The 19929-nt window shown below is 30.4% G+C and overlaps 1 non-coding gene and 1 pseudogene across 2 annotated transcripts; one reads left to right on the forward strand and one right to left on the reverse strand.

The window, feature by feature from the left end:
* On the forward strand, positions 1-3403 carry LOC100816405 (probable serine/threonine-protein kinase PBL3; annotated as a pseudogene). The gene is made up of 6 exons (XR_001383643.3): positions 1-340; positions 1213-1535; positions 1638-1773; positions 1998-2134; positions 2225-2348; positions 2715-3403. The product of XR_001383643.3 is annotated as a probable serine/threonine-protein kinase PBL3 (transcript).
* A 5536-nt stretch (positions 3404-8939) lies between these two features.
* MIR395B (microRNA MIR395b) lies at positions 8940-9034 on the reverse strand. The gene has a single exon (NR_048859.1). It is a non-coding gene; the product is annotated as a microRNA MIR395b (primary transcript).
* Positions 9035-19929: the final 10895 nt, after the last annotated feature.

The following is a 19929-nucleotide window of genomic DNA, read 5'->3' on the forward strand; positions in this document are numbered from 1 at the left end:
GAGGCGAATCCAAACACAAAGTGTTATTCTTTTCATCTCTCTGTTGTGTTGTGTTCCCCACCCCGCATTAATTCCTCACCGTCTTCTTTCTTTCTTCTCATCACAAAGACACAAACTTTCTTCCTCAACCACCCAACCCAACTTTTTATTCCACTCATCACTTCCTTGGAAATTGCAACCATAAAAAAAATTGTTTGTTTTTATTCCTTCATTCATAATAATACTTTGAAAAGTGTTGCTTTTTGGGTTGAGAATTGAGAGTTGTGGCAGGGTCTAATGGGTAACTGCCTAGATTCTTCTGCCAAAGTTGATGCAGCTCAGAGCTCCAGATCCACTTCTGGTTGGTCTTAGATCATTACCCTCGTTCTGATTTTTCTTCTTTTTGTATTTTTTTAAGGCTTGTGATTGTTATCGGAACTGGGTTTCATAGTTATGTGTTGATGATGTTGCAAGGATGTAAATTTTTTAATCTCTTGATCACATGGGTTGGATAAAATTTGACATTTTTCTCAAACTAGTATAATATATGGAATTTTTGTGTGTGGAGGGGGTGTTATGTCTTTTTTTTTTTTTGTTAATTTTAGTGTTTGTACATTTCAGCTTGAAATATTACTATCAGGGTTTGGATTATTCGAAATATCATCCTTTTCTACTTTTATGATTATGGGTTTTTTATTTTTCCTTCTTCAATTTTTACGTGGATTTAAACGTTACCGTATAGTCTGACTTTAGACATGTATTGTTTTGAGAATTGAAGTTTGGTTGGTTTTTATAAGTTGTCTGGGAATCGTGTGAAATAAGAAGTTGAGTACGTTCCCATATTTATATCTGAAGTTTTATAACTTTATGCTTTTTTTTTTTATGTTGAAAATAAGCGTTACATCAGAATGGTGAAGCAAACTTTTAATTTAATTATAAGCAATTTAAATTTTAAATGGAGGAGTTTGGAGTTCATAAAGTAATTAAAGTGGAAGATTTGGTTTTGTTTTTCTGTGATTATGTGAATTGCGTGTTGAAATCATGAAATTGAGTTATAACTAAAGAAATTTGCTGTTGTGATGCACAAAGTATGAATTACTTGTTCAGAAATGGGTTCTACTTTCTAGTATTGTTGAATGTTGATGGTTAAATTTGAAACCTGTTTTTTTTTGGCTACTTGCTTTTGTTTGTGTAGTGACACTATGGATTAACCTTGTTTCCCTTTTCTTTTAGCATCAGGAATCTCAAAAACTACTCCTTCCAGTTTATCTATTCCATCATACAGTGAAAAAAGCAATGCCTCAAGTCTTCCCACACCAAGGTCCGAGGGTGAAATCTTGTCTTCTCCCAATCTTAAGCCCTTCACATTCAATGAGCTGAAGAATGCCACCAGAAATTTTCGCCCCGATAGTCTTCTCGGTGAAGGGGGATTTGGATATGTCTACAAGGGATGGATTGATGAACACACATTTACAGCTTCAAAACCTGGATCAGGAATGGTTGTTGCTGTAAAAAGGCTTAAACCTGAAGGTTTTCAAGGTCATAAGGAGTGGTTGGTAAGTGTTTGCTTTCCCCTGCTCCAAAAGAAAAAAAGTACATGTTTTTGTTTTTATTCTCATAATAATATATATGGTAATGAAATCTTAATCTATTTTCAGACTGAGGTTAATTACCTCGGACAACTGTACCACCCTAATCTGGTTAAATTAATCGGGTACTGCTTGGAGGGAGAGAACCGGCTATTGGTGTATGAGTTTATGCCTAAAGGGAGCTTAGAGAACCATCTATTTAGAAGTAAGTTACCATAACCATTATGCCATTCATTCATAATTTGGTCACCAAAGAAACTCAGAAGAAAGAAAGTAACAAGAGCAGATTAATGCTTCCTTAAGAATGATCCTTTTTCTTAACCAACATGTTTCAAAATTATAAATCAGTTTGTTGATGGCCTAAATGAGAGATATTTGAGTTTCATTTGTTACTGCGTTTAAGATTTATGTGTTCATTTTATTTGACAGGAGGACCGCAACCACTCTCTTGGTCGGTGAGGATGAAAGTGGCTATTGGTGCTGCCAGAGGACTCTCCTTTCTTCATAATGCCAAATCACAAGTCATATACCGTGATTTTAAAGCTTCTAACATCCTGCTGGATGCTGTAAGAACAATGAGAATATAAACAGTGTTATAAGTTCTTTGTTTTTCTTTCTGAGTGAACTGCTTACTTATCTTGTAAGGGGGATTGCAGGAGTTTAATTCGAAACTCTCTGACTTTGGTTTAGCTAAGGCGGGTCCTACTGGTGATAGAACTCATGTGTCTACTCAAGTCATGGGTACTCAAGGATATGCAGCACCTGAATATGTTGCAACTGGTATGCTTTAGCTTCACCTAAATCATGAGTCTGGTTTAATTTCTGCTAAACATAATAATTATGAGTTTTAATCCTCGTTTTCGTTTCAAACTAGGCATTTTGTACCTCAACTTTTTAGGTTCATCTTGTTTTTTTATGTTGTACTATTTCATAGGATGAGGAATGCTAATAACACACTTTTACCCTCGTTTAAATGCTCTCACATTATTGAGCAAAATCTCATGATAACCTCACTAGATAACTTTGGGTCCTGTATGGGATTTCACCCAATAATTGTGTTGTTAGCATCTCTCTTCGTAGGATAAATGAGAAGAAGGACTCATTTCATCGTTAAAACATTACACTAAATCCCTACTTGATTTACAGGTCGGTTGACGGCCAAAAGTGATGTCTACAGCTTCGGAGTTGTGTTGCTTGAACTTCTATCAGGAAGACGCGCAGTTGATAAAACCATAACCGGAATGGAGCAGAATCTGGTGGACTGGGCAAAACCATATTTGAGCGATAAACGAAGACTGTTCAGGATTATGGATACCAAGTTGGAGGGCCAGTACCCACAAAAGGGGGCCTTCACGGCTGCCACACTTGCTCTACAATGCCTAAACAGTGAGGCCAAGGCAAGGCCTCCAATGACAGAGGTTTTAGCAACTCTGGAACAGATAGAGGCCCCCAAGACAGCAGGCAGAAACTCCCATTCAGAACACCATAGACTTCAGACTCCTGTGAGAAAGTCTCCTGCGCGAAACCGGTCACCGTTAAATCTAACTCCTACTGCGTCTCCTCTCCCAGCTCACCGGCAATCGCCTCGTGTGCACTAAAGCTGTGAACATAGAACATCTGTATATGTAAATTCCTTAAATTTATCAGGTTGTGTTTTGGACAGCATGCGTTGAGGCATGTGTACTTAAATGCAATTTTGGGTCATGCACGGTAGAGTAGTTAACACCATTTATCCAAATGCTATGCAAGTTATTGCAGAGCAGTATTCTGCATATATATCTCCTGTTACCAATGTCTTGTTGATAATAACAACCTGACACATTGCTTCCCTTCTATTATGGGTGTCCCTTTATTTGGTTTTGGCCTAAAACAATTCCAAAACATGGAGAGAGAGAGAGGGTTGTTGTATATACTTAACATCTTGTGTGCAAAATTTGTTGAATTAGTTTTTAATACCTTCTTATAATTTGGATTTGGATTTTGAGTTTAATTTAACTTTATTATTTTGTTTGAGTGAGAATTATCTCTCGTTTATATATATTATTTTGAGATTAAAATATATATTTTTTTATTTTTATAAATATGAAAATGTTTCAAAAGTTTGTTTTTATAAAATTTTTAGTATATTTTTTATCTTTATAAGATTAAAATGTATTATTTCTTTGTCCGGATGTAGATTTTATGATAATGATTTTTCATATCAATTATATAAATAATCAATGTAAATGTGACATTTTTTATATTGATTATGTATATAATTAATGTAAAAAAGTCAAACAGATAAGATAAGTTTAAATGTTTGAATTTATTTCAAACAAAAAAAATAACACATTTTAATTTTGTGGAGAAAAAAAATATGCTGAAAATTTTTAAAAAAATTTCAAATATTTTCATATGAGAAAGAAAAACATATTAGTTCATACTACTATAAGATTTTCAAAAAAGACTTTAAACATGTCAATATATTATCTCGTCTTTGATCTAGAATGCTGGATTTGAGTTATGAAGAAACTTGTGATGCGAGAGTTGTTACTGTCACCATGCAAATCCCGAATTATGCTCTAAATTGGCTTACATCATGGGAAGCAACGAGACCAGATATATGATAAAAGATGTGACATGACATAACTAGTAACATGTAAAATGCATGTACTTTATCAGAAATCTGAGGGTGTATTGAATGAGTTAATTCAGTTTACTGTACATGGAGATAGTTTATAGATACCTCACGTGAAGTAAAGGCTAAAAGGAATAGTTGCTTATTCAATTGAGTGATTATCTGATTAGACTTACAACAGCTTCTAGCTAAATGGACAACTAACTAAACTGAATTAATTAATCATTACACACATATGTGTGTGGCGCGGATTGGATGGATGAGGGTGTAAGGAGTCTCATTCTGAGGGCGCATCAGTTTGCATGAACTTCACTTGCATAGTTGCATTTGATGTACTCGTGTTTCTTTTCATAAAGTTTTCATTGTTTTACAAGTCATTTTGAAAACAAAATTACTGGTAACAATTAAGTCTCTTGATTAAGAAATTAAAAGTACAACTTTTTATGAAAAAAATACTAACAACGCACCTTTTCAATATAATTTTACTGTGATTTTAATAAAAAAAATTATTATTAATTACTAGTAGAAGTACTGATTTTCATTGAAGACAGATCGAAGTTTGGAATTGATTGCGGCAACATTTTTGTCCCTTGAAAAGTGATGATACATTTAATGATAATAGGAGTTTATTTTTTATTGATTCGGACATCATTTTTGTCACTTGAAAAGTGAAGATACATTTAATAGGAGTTTAACTTTTATGTATTATGTGTGTAAATTATTACACAATTAACTAATTAAACAATATTATATTATAACTTTTAAGATAAATAATAAAAAAATTTACTGTAATAAACTTATTGTACACATCGGTTTGTGTTTGATAATACTGTACTTAATAGTGTATATATACATTATTTATTCTTGTAACAACATTTCTGTTGAATTTGTTTAATTTAAAGTCAAAAAAATTAGTAATACATCTTTCACCACATTGTTTTAAACATACTATTTGTTGATCGAAATTTTGTTAAAAATCATTAAATTTTGTAGGCTTTACTATTTTTTTTAAAATCAATCTCACTCATGGTTTTGTAAGTTTTATTAGTAATAAATTTTAAACAATAATAAAATAGGCTAAAAAGTAATTTTTAGATAGTTCTAAAAAAATTTAAAATGATTAACTATGTTTTTAGTCTCTAAATTCTTTCAAAATTCGATTTTTAGTTATGAACAAAAATTTGATCAGTCACTATCCCTCAACATTATTTTTTAAGGTTTTTAGTCCTTTAATAAAAGTTTGACCAATGGAAGTTCTAAGTTTTTTAAAAAATTAACTTTTAGTAGTTGAACAAAAGTTTGAATCTATTATTTTTAATTATTTAATAAGATTTCAGGACTAAAATTGATTTTTTTTAAAAAAATTTAGAGATTGTTTTTATTGTTTCTCAAATGTAGTAAAAAATGTTTTAAAAAGATGTAGAAAATCAACTCGGTCCCCTTTTTTTATCAAACAAGTTTTCATTTTGAAAATGCATTTTCAAATTGAAAACTTGTAAATTAACAACCACCTTAAACAACACTTTAGGAATTTCGATTTGTCATACTTTTGTTTGAGAATTAAAAATTCTTAAAGGAAAAAAAGTTGAGGATATATATCAATCAAACTTTTGTTTAAAGACAAAAGACAATTTTTTAAAAAAAATTAAGGATTAAAAACTTAGTTAACCTAATTTAAAAAGCTACAACCATTTAATGATCAAGGTTAATTTCCATGCTATGATCGGCAACCGGAATTGAATGCATGCTTTAAAATGCAAAATCCAACATTATACATAATAAAACAAAATCACACTTAGGTTGTTGTACATCCTGTTTTTTTACTCTCATTACATAATGAAATTATGATTCCCTTGTATTTTTTTTTCAAACCAAGATGCATTATGGAATCATGATTCTGCTGCACAAGAAGGGGTGTGAAAACCATGCACAATAGAATCATGATTCTGTTATCCATGATTTTCGTCCACCCTGTTGTGATGCGGAAACACAATTCAATAATGTATTTTGGGGATGAGTAATTTTGAAGGATGAGCCAATAATAAATATCATTAAGGCCAATAGCAACTCCCCACCTAACAATCAAAGTTTAAGGTGCTTGGCCCAAACAAACAAAAATGAGGTGATGTATACTCCATATCTCAGTTTTATTTTTCTGGGCTAGTAATTTTTTGGTCCACTTTTATATTTAACATGCATGGAAATTGGGGAATTACTTCTTGCACCATGTTTTTCTCTTCCTGCTCCACAATTTCCTATATTTCCCTTCATTTTTATGGAATGAATATTTTGAAAGTGTAAAGTATTTTAGAATAACTATTTGGAAGTATATAGGTAATATAGTAATTTTGTTGAGCTTTTCTTTTTTAATCTATAACTGTTAGTAATGAGAATTATCCTGCCTATTTGATTCAATAGATAATTTTATCCTTAAATTACTTCTTAAATTTCAAAATTTTCTTCTAATTTACATTAACTTCCAAATACTTTTTTATATTATTAGTTTTTTAATTCTATATTTTTTAAATTGTATTTAACTACTATTTTTTTATTTAAAAAATTTAGAGAGGCACGGATCCATGCCTCTCTCCCCCTAGTCAATAATAAAATCCATTAAATTTTTGAGATATTATATATTTATTATGCAAGTTTTTATTAATTTTGATATTTTCATTTGTTGAGGCATAAGTTAATAAAATTTTTCTTTTTAAAATAAAGTTAATAGAATTGTTAACATCACTAATGTATGTAATATATATAATATTTAAAAATAAATAAAATTCATCATTATTAATTCAACCAATCATTATGTTTTAAGAAATATTTAAGGTTGTGACAAGTTTTATTTCCAAATAAATATGACATATTCTACCATTAATAATATTAAATAATAGAAAATATTATTTTAATTAAGATTAATATGCTAAAAAAATAACATATTCTATTTTATGATACAAATAAATCATAAAAATGGGGAATTATATATTTTTAAAGAAAAAAAAATTATTCCTAATATTGTTCTTGACTAAATATACAGTACTCCTAATAATCTTTTACACTTTTAATTTGAAATATATTTTGTTCCTTATTGTAAGATATATGGACCCTCATCAATTACTATTTTTTTACACTCTTAATGTATTGTAGAAAATTAATGAAACATCCATTTTTCTGCAACGTTATTTCACTCAGAACCTATGGAAAGGTGTTTTTAATTGGTCGGGGTTAGATTTTGTTTTGCCCAATGATATTAAACAACTCTACTTGCAATTAGGATTGTGTATGTCCGGGAGGAATCCAGGAAGGTAAAATATATGTTTTGACATGCTACATGTTAGAGCATATGGCTTCTGCCAAATGCTGTCATTTTCAGAGGAGAGACAGTTAATTTCACGGGCCTTTTGGCGAATATTAAAGCTCTACCATGGAAATAGGTACTTTTCAAAATGGGAGTGAAGCCAGGGGTATTCTTCTCAAATTGGTGCTGTAACCCCAGACAAAATGCTTTAGTTGGTAATACATATATTTGTTGAGAATGATATGGATAGTAGAAGGGTTTAAGATGTTATTTTTTGGAGCTTCGATCACAATTGTATGGAGGAGCTGTTTTTTTTTGGAATATGCATGATGGGGTATACCTGTACACCTTGTACAGTTCTGTAAGATATTTCCTTATATATATATATATATATATATATATATATATATATATATATATATATATATATATATATATATATATATATATATATATATATATATATATATATATATATATATATATATATATATATATATATATAATATAATATAATATAACATATTACTTCTTTTCTTTTGCCTTAAAAAAAACATATACCATATTTATCGGTTAAAAAAATGATTTCTTGAATTATGTGTAATGTATTTAAATATAATAATTACTTACTTAAACTATTTAATTATATAATTATTTTTGAAATTCAAAGGATTAATATAGTGATATAATTAAGATATGTTGTGTTACATTAAAGAAAAATATCTATTTAATAAGACAATTTATGTTTGATTATTTTTATATATAAATTTTCTTGACCGATAATAATCACATTTTATGAATAAGATTAATTTCTGATCTAATATTAATTGAAATACATATCTTGAAAAAGAAATATTTTTAGAATAAAATTTAAATTTATTTATTAATTAAAATTAACTAACCTAATTATTTTTTTAGTTTTTTTATATATAAAATATCTGGAGTGTAACTTTCATTTAAGTTTTTTTTGCCTTATGATGAGTACATATTTTGTTTTGCTATATTTTTAAAAGAAAATGCTTACATTGTGATTTGGCCGTGCCTGAATATTATCATCATCAACATTCATAAATGACTTCCAAAGTGGTGTTGTAGCTTACAAATCATCTATCCAAAATATTATTATAAACAAGACTTTAGATTTAATCAAAATCCAATAATCCATAGATCTCCATCTTCTGAAAAGCATAAGAAAATATAGTACTGTCATAGCTATGATTTGAGCAACCGGTAACCCTGTGTCTGATAAAAAAATCACTGATTTGTCAAATACCATATAACTAACACCGGGAAAATGCTTGAAAACAAACAAATAATTAAATAACCATGCATACATCCAAGGCCAAAATTCAGGAAAATAATTAAACTAAACTAAATATCATTACTGACTAACCGCTTTCATGGGGTAAACAATTTTATGATGTTCCTCACCAAATTTTTTTTCTAATTTCGAGTATCACCAGGAGTTCCCCCAAACACTTCAGTATAGACTAACTTTGGATTATATTTCAATAAAGCCCTTTAATGAAGTGTTCAGGGAAACTCTAGGGAAAACCTGAATAGTATACATGCCTTGTCATCTGCTTCAAGTTAAATCTTCTTTGGTTTCTTGGTATGGAAACGTTTGCTATGTTGTTATATTTATAGTGGTATTCTCTGGTCACCACAACGCTGTTTCTGCCAAGAAATATCAACAAGCATAAACCATGCACTGAACCTAGACAGCGACCAAGAGGGAATAATTTTTTCAAAGCAGTCTCAATTTTCCTTTTCTTTTTTTGTGTTATTATGGTTGAATCATTTATCAATCAACAATTTACATTTCTGGAATCTGGCATCTTGCATGCAAATAATGTGGTGGTATCCTACGTAAGATGTCATTGTGATGCACAAGGGCAAGTTGAAGATTGATATACGATTCAACTATATACCACGGTTCGTCGCCACCTGAATTTGATAAAATATGAACCGTAAATAAAATGCTCTTAATGTTAGTACATGTGCGTAGAGTGAGCTTAAGATAACTAATGAGCCCGACAACATTTGATTCTATCATGAAACGATTGGAGTACTAGTTCATTCGAAAGTGGTCAAGTGATGGATCAGCAAATTAAGAATTAGAAAAGCTAAGATACCATGGCCATTAGCCATGCACTTTCAATGTTATGCTCTTGCCATCTTTCCCACAATTGTGACCAGATTCAACAATAGCATGGAATGAAAATTTTCTAGTAAGAATTGAACTCGAATATTAGGAGTTTACTATAACTTAGACATACATGACTTAACAATTGAGATAGATACCTTAGTAACAATAGCATGTAATAAAGCTCATACATGTATATTTCAAAAAATAATTAAAATCAACTTTATTTGGGCTCTCATTGTATATTTTAGACTATTTTATTTTTATTTTTATTCTTTTAATACAATTTATTGCTTTGTCAAATGGGGCGTTGTAAGTTTTGCTGAATTGTGGTCTGAATTGGGCTTTCGGGTGATCTTGGGAAGCTATAATTTCATATAGGGTTACTATTGGCACCGTCTCATTGCTATTTCAACCCCCAAACGAGTTGGTATTATTACAATATTACTACAAGAAAACTCAATTTAGAGACCAAAAACTCAATCACTAAATTGAGAAAATTGGTCACTAAAGCACTCAGAGACCAAATTAGAATCCACTTTCAACAAGTAGCTAAATCCTTGGTAGCTAATTTTGGAGACTGTTTTAAAGACTGATCTTGAAACCCTCTCAGTATCGATTTTATATATAAACTTATTCAATGATCGATTATATATAAACCGATTCAGTGATCATTTTGTAAGGATTACTAGTTTGTTACTAAATCAGTCTCTAAGTAGTGAATATCTACTGTGCAGTATCCTTTATTTCTTTATGTACCCACCTAATTTTTTAGATTTAAAATCTATGGATATTATAATAACATAACAACTGATATGCTAAAATCAGTAAACAGCTAGGGTCCTATTTCTAAATTTTATAATCCTTCAAACATGATAATATCTTGCATAAGCAAGCTCTTGTTATCATTTACTGGCACCAGTCCTTGTACCAATGGGAGGCTGCAATATCTGAGAGAACCACTCGTTGGCTTCAATGACTGCAAACGAAGGAATACTTCATGAATCATGATCATTTGACCTTCAAAGCCAACCCACTGTAGTTGGGTTCTGAAGGATCTGTATCAAAACAAAGCTCAAGTCTTAATTTTTTTTAAAGTAGTATAGTCTTTTATAAATACAAAATGTTGACTTGGTATCAAAATTGAATACACCAGAAGCTACATGCTAAAAACTGACAGTATGGAACTAGAGACAAATTGAGATTGGACCATAGAACAATAATACACAAGTCTAAGATTTTTACACGATGTTTTAGAATCTTGAATTTCATAGTAGCTGATGGTGAACTTACAGTGACATACGGGGCACTATAAGTATCCAATTTGGTTCAATTGGCTTGATTTGACTCTTCATCCACACCCTTTAAAAGTAGAATAAAATAATCTATAAAGCAGCAAAATAAAAGTCAAATAAGCATAAACTGATTTTTAACTTGAAAAAGAAAAGAAATAAGAAGCTAGAGAAAGACTTCGAGTAGGTCATGCGTGAAACGTTAAGAGACCAAGCAAACCAATGAAATGGAACCAACTATATATAATCACCAACTGTTTCTAATTATATATACTGTACAAGAACAAACATAAGTCAGCAAAACTTCTATTAATTAAGTTTACTGCATTAAAAAGCTTAAGACCCACAAGCCGACCTTAGCCATGAAGGTTTTTGGGGCTTTTTAGCCCTTTGGGCTTTTTAATGCGTGCCTTTTGGCCCTGCGGCCCACGCTGGCCAGGGTCTAGCTGGGCCAAGTCGATCCATTTTGATGACTCTAGGAAGCATGCATGGCATCAAGAAATTAAAATCTAGATTCAACACTATATTTGTGAGACTCATTCTTTTTCAACACACGTATGGCTACTATTATTGAGGAAAAATGAAGTGAATGATGTACATGCCACTCATAATGATCAAGATGAAGGGATATACGGGTGAACATTCTTACTAACTGTTTTTATTTATTTATGAATCTATGGTATGCAATACATCACGACAAGACCCAGGCATTCCAACAACTTTAGCACTCCAAGACCAATTGATCCCCTGACATTGCAGTATTATTAAGAAAAAGAAAAATAAAAACAAACTCATGGTAGGATTAGACCAAGAGCCATGAAAAATCAACAGAATTTGAAATCAGTTAAACCAACACGATTTCTAAAGAACATCCCCTAATAAACTTAGATAAAGAGTCCCACCAAATGAAATCATTCCTATGGACAATCCCTTAATTAGCAACTTTATTCGCACATTGGTTTCCTTCTCTGTAAATGAGAAGATAAAAATGTCACATGAGAACATAGACTAAGACAAAAATTTTTAACGACCATGCCACTCCCAAGGAACAATATGAATGTTTGAAATGGTAGCAATCACCAATCAGGAGTCGCACTCCAACTAAAATTTATGCCAACCCCGTTATGTTATTTTGATCTTATTATTTAATTTAATCATATTTTTCATTAATTATCTTTATCTTCATATTTATAATTCATTTAGTGTTTATCTTGCTATTGATCAACCTTATTTTTCTGAATAAATAAGCACATGGTTGATCCATGTAGCTCTCCTTCTTGTATCTCCCTTCCTTCATAATCTACGTCAACGAGGACTAGAGAAGTTACACGATTGAGAGATAAACTTGATTTGTAAATATGGTAGCTTCATGCATTTAATCATATTATTATTATACACTAACTCATCAATTTTGATTTGTAGGTATACCAACTTTGATATTGAAAATTCCACTACCTTTAGGAGCAAGATACTTCCATATGTGACTAGAAAGTGGAGGTAATTTTAGACATATCCAACCAGCTAATACATATTTGGGAAATTGAGGGAAAAATATCCTTGTTCCACGTATAATATTGACGAGGAGACAAGGAACATATTCGGTGAGAGCTAATTGGACCTTTCTTGGCAGGTTAGTTAGGGCTTCTTCTTTTTATATAAAAAATTGACATTTATATTTTATTCTATTATTTTACTAGCTATAAAATTAATGGTGTGTTATTTATTACAAGATGAAAGAAAAAAGGCATAAGACATACATAAAAAGAATGCTCCCCTCATAGATGTCTTGTGGGAGTTATGATTTGTTTGAGAAAAAGATGATGAAAGATATGCTCAAGAGACGTCATGAATCAAACCAATATAATCTTGAAATATATATTGATCCTCTATCATCTCCTACACATCATTAAAAGTGAAAGTAGGCCTGCACAAAACCATAGGATGAACTGACATTTGAGGCGTATTATGAAATGACATTGGAACTCGTAGGTGATCTAATTGCTCGCTTTCTTTATGTGACATCACTTATTCTGAAGCACACATAGATGATAATGTCTCGTTGTATATAGACTAGCAAGATGTTTGGAAATAACACATAATGTGATGATGAACATCTAAGTTATACAATTATGGAGATGTAACTTGTAAGTAGATTTTATTTCTAGGTTCATTAGCTAATTGAGAATCATTGATTTACAGTTAACATTTATTTCTACATTTTAGGCATTTGAACCAGTTAAGTTTACATACGGGGAATCCTTATTTATACGAATTTCTTGACCCTCAATTCATTCAAAAGTTAGGAAAAAAATAAAGTAAAAGTCCAAACTTACCTTCACAAATGGATGCATGATTAAAAACAGAAAACAAATTTACCAAGCACCTTATATTTGTAAGTACAACTTAATATCTGTTTTAAATTATGTTTGCATTCTAACTTTGCCAATGGTCCCATTGACAACTCCTTTTATTTGTCCTAGGGACAATGTTGCTATGTGATTGTGCTGATTGCACAAGAAACCCACCACATACATGAAAAATCTGAGTACAACTTACGCTGACTTAGGATATGTTTAAATTTTCAGTAGTGAGATCGAAAAGTATGTTTGAGAGTAAAATTAATTTGAAGTCATGTTTGGTTATCCCTCAAAAATACCTTTGAGAGTAAAGTTTTTCCTAGAAACTCCGTTTTAGTTAAATAAAACTTAAAATATTTTTGCAAACTCATTTTACAAACTTACATTTAATCTAAATTTTACTTTGCATTTTAATCCAAACATACATTTAGTTGGATTTGAAAGATTTGCTTTTGTTCAAGGACTAGAGCGCGGTGAAAATGCCAGCAAGTGAACCTGGACGCAACATAAGACAATAGGAAATTTAATAGAATGAGAATATTATCAAGACAGCGGATATTGAGTGGGCACATGCTATATTCTACTGTATTTATGCTATGTCCTTTGTTTTAAGCTTTTCAGATGCACAAACACGTAAGTGTAAATTATATTATGGAATCTCATGCATACATGAAAAGTCTGTGATGTTTAAATTTGAAATCACGAAATAGGTCTTGCAGATGTGACGGGGATGCAACTAAAATGTTTTTGGCTATAGGTAGAAGATGATTAAGTAGAGGAGTGCCCTATGCCCTTGACTATTTTATTATTAACTTCCAGTACATTCAAATTAAGCTTTAAAAGAGAGGTTTCACTTTTACATTTCAAATCATTTGAATTTAATAAATCGAAAATTATCCTATTCCAAAGTCACAAATAATCATTTTTTTTCATCTTACCATTTAATTTTTATTAACTTTTTATATTTGGTTTAGGTTATTAAGAACTTGATTAGATCATTTAAAATTTAAGCAAAGATAGCAATCCATATGATCTATATTATAAAAATTAAGTTAACCCTTAATTTTCATCATATGTTAGACTTTTATTTTACAAGATAATTAGGAATTCCAAAAAATAGTTTCTCTCCTCTTCTGAAATTTTTTTCATTCCTAAACATGCATGCACGAAACTTTAGATATATAGAGATGTAGTGATGCATTATCATGACTTCTTTCTTTAAAAAAAAGAGAGTAATATATCAAAAAAAACGGAAGAAAGCTGAATAGAAGCACAAGGGATGCCGTGGTTCAGCATACATAGTCTCTTACATATATGTTCCCATAAAGAGACAAATAAAAAGTGATGCAGACCAAACATTTCAGCACCAACATAAACAGGCATTATCATGACTTTAGCCTGTACTTAAGTGAGATATTATAATTATGCCAGAGATGTATAGGGCTGAATTATCTTAAGATTAGCTTACACGAATATTGTTCCTAACTTGTCGAGAATTCACGAGTAAGAAATTTTGCGCGCGGTATCTGTACTATAATATAGAGTTAAAAAAGATAAACAAAAAATTATAATATGCTTTATGAAAAAAAGAGGTTTGCATAATATTTTAGTCTAAAGGAGATATTTTTGTAAGTTTGTTGAAATTCCAAAGGAACTAAGAAAATCAAAGAACAAAAGGTTTAAGGAATATCGAAGGGAAATGTAAGCAACAATATTCTTTTCAGAGTAAAGTATGATCTGATTACTCGAAATATTTTGAAATTTAGTTTTATTCTCTATACAATACCAGGCCAGTTTTTAATCTCTGTGAATAACTTAAACTACATCACTTTTGGTAAGTGTTTATAAGGATTAAAATTGAATTTTAATACATTCTAAAGAATCCAAAACATATTTTATTCTTCTTTTTAGTACATGTTTTATTCTTAATATTGAAATACGTAGATACGAGAGACTAAATGAATTCAGAAAAAAAAAGACTAAATGATGTAAACCTTTTTCTCTTTATTAATTTAACAGGTCATATATAAACTTTAATTAATAATAAGTGTTAAAATATAAATTAAATACTGTGTTGCCACTTAATAGCGCCTTTAAACCCTCTTCAACTAAATGCTAGCGAGATTCATTTATCATACATCTCTTTCTCTTTTTCTGTGATGTGGTCCAGCTATAAGAGTCTCCAGAGGTTACTATTTCAAATGAATGAACCTGAATTCTTACAGCTTGTTAAATATTTGTGTGATATTTTTTTCATGACTCATCGTGAAAAGCGCGCAGATACAATTTTCGTGAAAGGAACACTTTTCTTCAGCGGCCAAAATGGACGTTTTGGGGATAAAGAGGAAAAAAAGGTCAAACTTGTACCAGCAAAACGTTATTTATATATATTCTCAGAAAGAAAGAAAATAAGTCTATTTAACCTGGAATATATATCTAGTCTTACAAGAGAAGACTGTAATTTATGTTAATTGTATTGTCTTTTGTTAACTGCAAATTACTTATATATATATATATATATATATATATATATATATATATATATATATATATATATACTGGAAAAAAATAAATTTAATTAGAACGAAAAAGTCTGAGTACATTTTGGGGAGTTAATTTTTTTACACAATTATTTAAATATTGAAGTCTAATGAATAAATATATAATAAATTTAATAAATATTTATTATTAATTTTATGTGTAAAACTAAAGGTTGGATATATTAGTAGAAGAAAATTGAGCAAATATTTGCTTTCAAAATGACCGCACAAATTTTCAACTTTATTTGTTCACTCAACAAATATCTCTACTATATATAGAGCACTTGCTGTGCATTGTTTAGGCAAGGAAAAAAGCCAGTGAAACATGTCTCAGGGGATTATTCATTTGTTGGCTGTCTCTTGGAGTTCCTCTGAATGCTTCATATATTAGGGACTAGTCTAAGACTCATTAGAAAAAGTTAGTCCTTCAATGAAGTGTTTGGGGGAACTCCTGGATTCAACCACCATTGCATATGAAGAATAAATGAACCATATTCATTAATTTCATTTCCAACATGGTTGATTTCATTGACGTGTTCAGCAATTCCAGGATCTAGGGTTATGCTTTATCTTTCTTACATTTCATGATAGCTTCTTGCATAGTAGTGAAGCACACATATTATAATATTTGTTATTTCATGGACTGTGATCTACCAAATATTTCTTTTTACATTCTGCTGTTTTATTGTCTGTATATATACTGCTTTCATCAGAATTTGCAGTGTTTGAATTAAACAAGATTCTTCCATGACTTGTATTTGCAAAATCAACAAACAGAACTGGAGGAGAAACTTCTCGGATTACATGCCAGCAACAGCTCTCACAACCTTCATAAACACACTCCATTTTTCAAAGGAAAGTGCTTAGAACTGGGTAATTTGTTGTCAATTGGAGTTGCATTCTTTGATTATAAGATTAGCTGCAATCAAATTGCGGTTGGGGAGAATAAAAAAACCTTTATATTACAAGAAAATGCGATTGATACACCCGAAAATGCAGTCATGATGCGGTTGCGGCGGTGATTCAAAATACATTTACGTTGCAGTCATAATTGTGGTTATGGACCACAATTTAAAATCATGTCTGCAATTGTCATTTAACTCTGGTGACCATGAAATCCCCTCATTTCTTGATATGTGTCACATGCGTGTAAGCATCAATATAAGGTTGGTCCTTTATTAATTAGCTGCTAGCTTTCTATAAAGATTATTGATATAATTGCGATGACAAAAATGACAAGACAGCTGTTTGAGATGACTACTTTCTGTTTAATTTCCTTGTTTCAGTTGAAGAGAAATATGTAACAATCTGAATAGTTAATTTTAAAGAGATGCGAGCCCTATATATACTACTAGTATTGTATTTATTTTGGATTCGGAGTCAAAGAGTCATCTTTGGAATTAATTCAGAGCGGAGGAAGAATGCAAGTTTTCTAGAGCGACGCAGGAGTCAAGAGGCTGGAAAATTTGAAGGGATATGGTGTTTTTCTTCTCGTTTTTGTGTTTTCATGTGTAACTAGAGAGAGATATTTGGATTAGGGTTAATCAACCTTACCTGAAAATCTATGTAGTTTAGTGATTTTTTTTGCTTATAATATTTGATTTTATGCAACATGCGTTTTTTTTTTTATGTTTTATAGCTTTTAGAAATAATTTTGGCTTGCACAACAATAAGAATAGAAAGCATATATATAGGTTAAATTTGGAATAGTTTATCATAAGTTTAGGTGTATTAAGAAATAAGTCTCTCAGTTCCTAGGAATCTTTGATCTTATAGGTTAGCCAAATAAGAAACTAGCTAAAGGATTAGGAATACTAGTTTAGAAGAAGAACACAAATTCTAACTAGCTGAGAATTTAAGCTTAATTCTAAATCAGTAGATTTGAAGTATGCATACACAAGAATTATATTTTATTATATTTTTATGGATTTCTACATATAGAGTGATGATAATGAAGGGGATTTGTACCTAGTTGTTTCTAGACAATTGCCTTTCTATTCCTTTGAAACCAATTCGGTAGTTATTCTTGAGTCTCAACAACCACCTTCACCAATTTGGTAGCTATTCTTGAGTCTCAGCGACCGAATTTTGGTCGCAAATTTAGTTGCTAGAATCTTCAAGAAACAATTATTTAAAACATCTGGCGACCTAGTACTCGGTCGCCAAAGCTGTCACTGATTTGTCTAAATGAATTTAAGACATCCGTCGCTAAATTGGTACTTGTTTGTACCAGTATATTTCGGTCGCTATTTTTTGTCGCTAATCCACATTATTCTAGTAGTGTCTATTCACTAATTTGTGCTTCATTACTCAAATAATCCAAATTGGTAATCAAAATTATACAGAAATTTTATGTATATTGACATTAATTGGGTGTGCACAACCACATTACCAACAAATTTTGTACCACTGCTACTTTTGGAATAATTCATTTAAGAGTTCTTAGCTGTCCTGAATTTTACATTGTCACATCGAATTTTAAAACTTCAACTTTTTATTTCAATAATGAATTGAATTAAGAAGTTAAAATGGATCCTACATATATTACGTACTCAACTTCTTTATATGCATTTTTATTTTTTTTTCAAGATAATAATCTTTTAATATTTAAATGATAAATTAATATGTGAATTTTTCAATTTTTTTGACGGAATGAATTTTTCAATTTCTAATATTACATTTTAGATAATAAATGTTTAAGTATTTTCATCAACCAAATTTATATAAATTTTATTTATTGATTAGCTTTTTATTATTATTTATTTTACAAGACATATAATATCATTCCTTTATATTAATGTAAGGTTTCACTTAATTTAATTTCTTATAATTTTGTGTTATATTTATTACTTCATATTCTATAATATAGTATAAAAATATATATTTATTTATCACTAATTTATCCACATTATTATTAAACCATGTACGGTTGAATTAATGAACCGTGAACCAATACTTTCATCAATTTAACAAAAAACGATTTAGTTTTAAAAATGTTGATCAATACAACTTATTATTGATTAAGTAAAGTCTGATAACTTTTCATCTTTTGAGAATATCTCAAATCATAGAATTATAATTAGGGTAAAATATGTTTTTTTTTTTCATTGTTTATCTTGATTTCTGTTTCTAGTCTTTTGTAAATTATTTTACTATTTTTACTCTTTCATAAATTGTTCTGTTTTGTTTTTTAATCCCTCACATTATTAATTTCACATACAATTTCTTTATGCTGGTCACTCTATCATTTAACGGTTGAAATTAATATCAGAACGGAAAACAAAACATAGCAATTTCATATACGCTATTTTTTATCAGCTAAAGACAAATTATATTAACTTTGGTAAAGGGTACAATATCCCATATACAAGTGTGTACACTCTCTCCCTTCAATCCAACTTCGATTTCACTCTCCATGAGAACCACTCCGTGTACATTATCTAATGCAACTGAAGGTTCCCCAATTATACTTCAAAGAGAATAGCTTGACTATACTTGGGGATTTTGAAGGAACTTTAGGTTATTAATTATATCATTCTATTCTATTAGCTTTACATGTTATGTCCTGCATGGTGTGCCCTAGCTCACTATCCAGAATGAATTATGCTCTCTGTGTTGACCTGTAAAATTCGACCTTGTACAAAAGTTGACTGATAAAGATGCAAGCAAGTGAACCTAGACACAACATTGGGCAATAGGGGGAATTGAAGTAGGAAGAAAATCAAACAGTAAGAACCCAATATCGAGTGGCCACATATTTGATTCTACCATGTTAGTTTCTGCTATATATATTCCCTCTGTTTTAACCTTTTCTTTTACACAGAGACATGCGTTAGATGGAATCTAGAACGCGAAAGAGTGTTAACTTTTCTTTGAAATCACAACACATGGGTCTTCGAATGCGATGCTGATGCATATAGCTAAGAATTTTGGCTTGGCAGAAGCCAAGTAGAAAACTCTCGTCCTTAACTTTTCCTTTTCTCGTTTTCTGCAATTCTCAATTTAAGCTTTAGAGAAAGAAAAAGAAAGAAAGAAAAAAGCTCTTCTCACTCATTTCCGTGATACTTACCATGTTAATGTTTTAAAATCAGACGTCATTGATGATACTGGT

Source organism: Glycine max, chromosome 2, assembly GCF_000004515.6.
Source record: "Glycine max cultivar Williams 82 chromosome 2, Glycine_max_v4.0, whole genome shotgun sequence".
In the NCBI taxonomy this organism is placed as follows: Eukaryota; Viridiplantae; Streptophyta; class Magnoliopsida; order Fabales; family Fabaceae; genus Glycine; species Glycine max.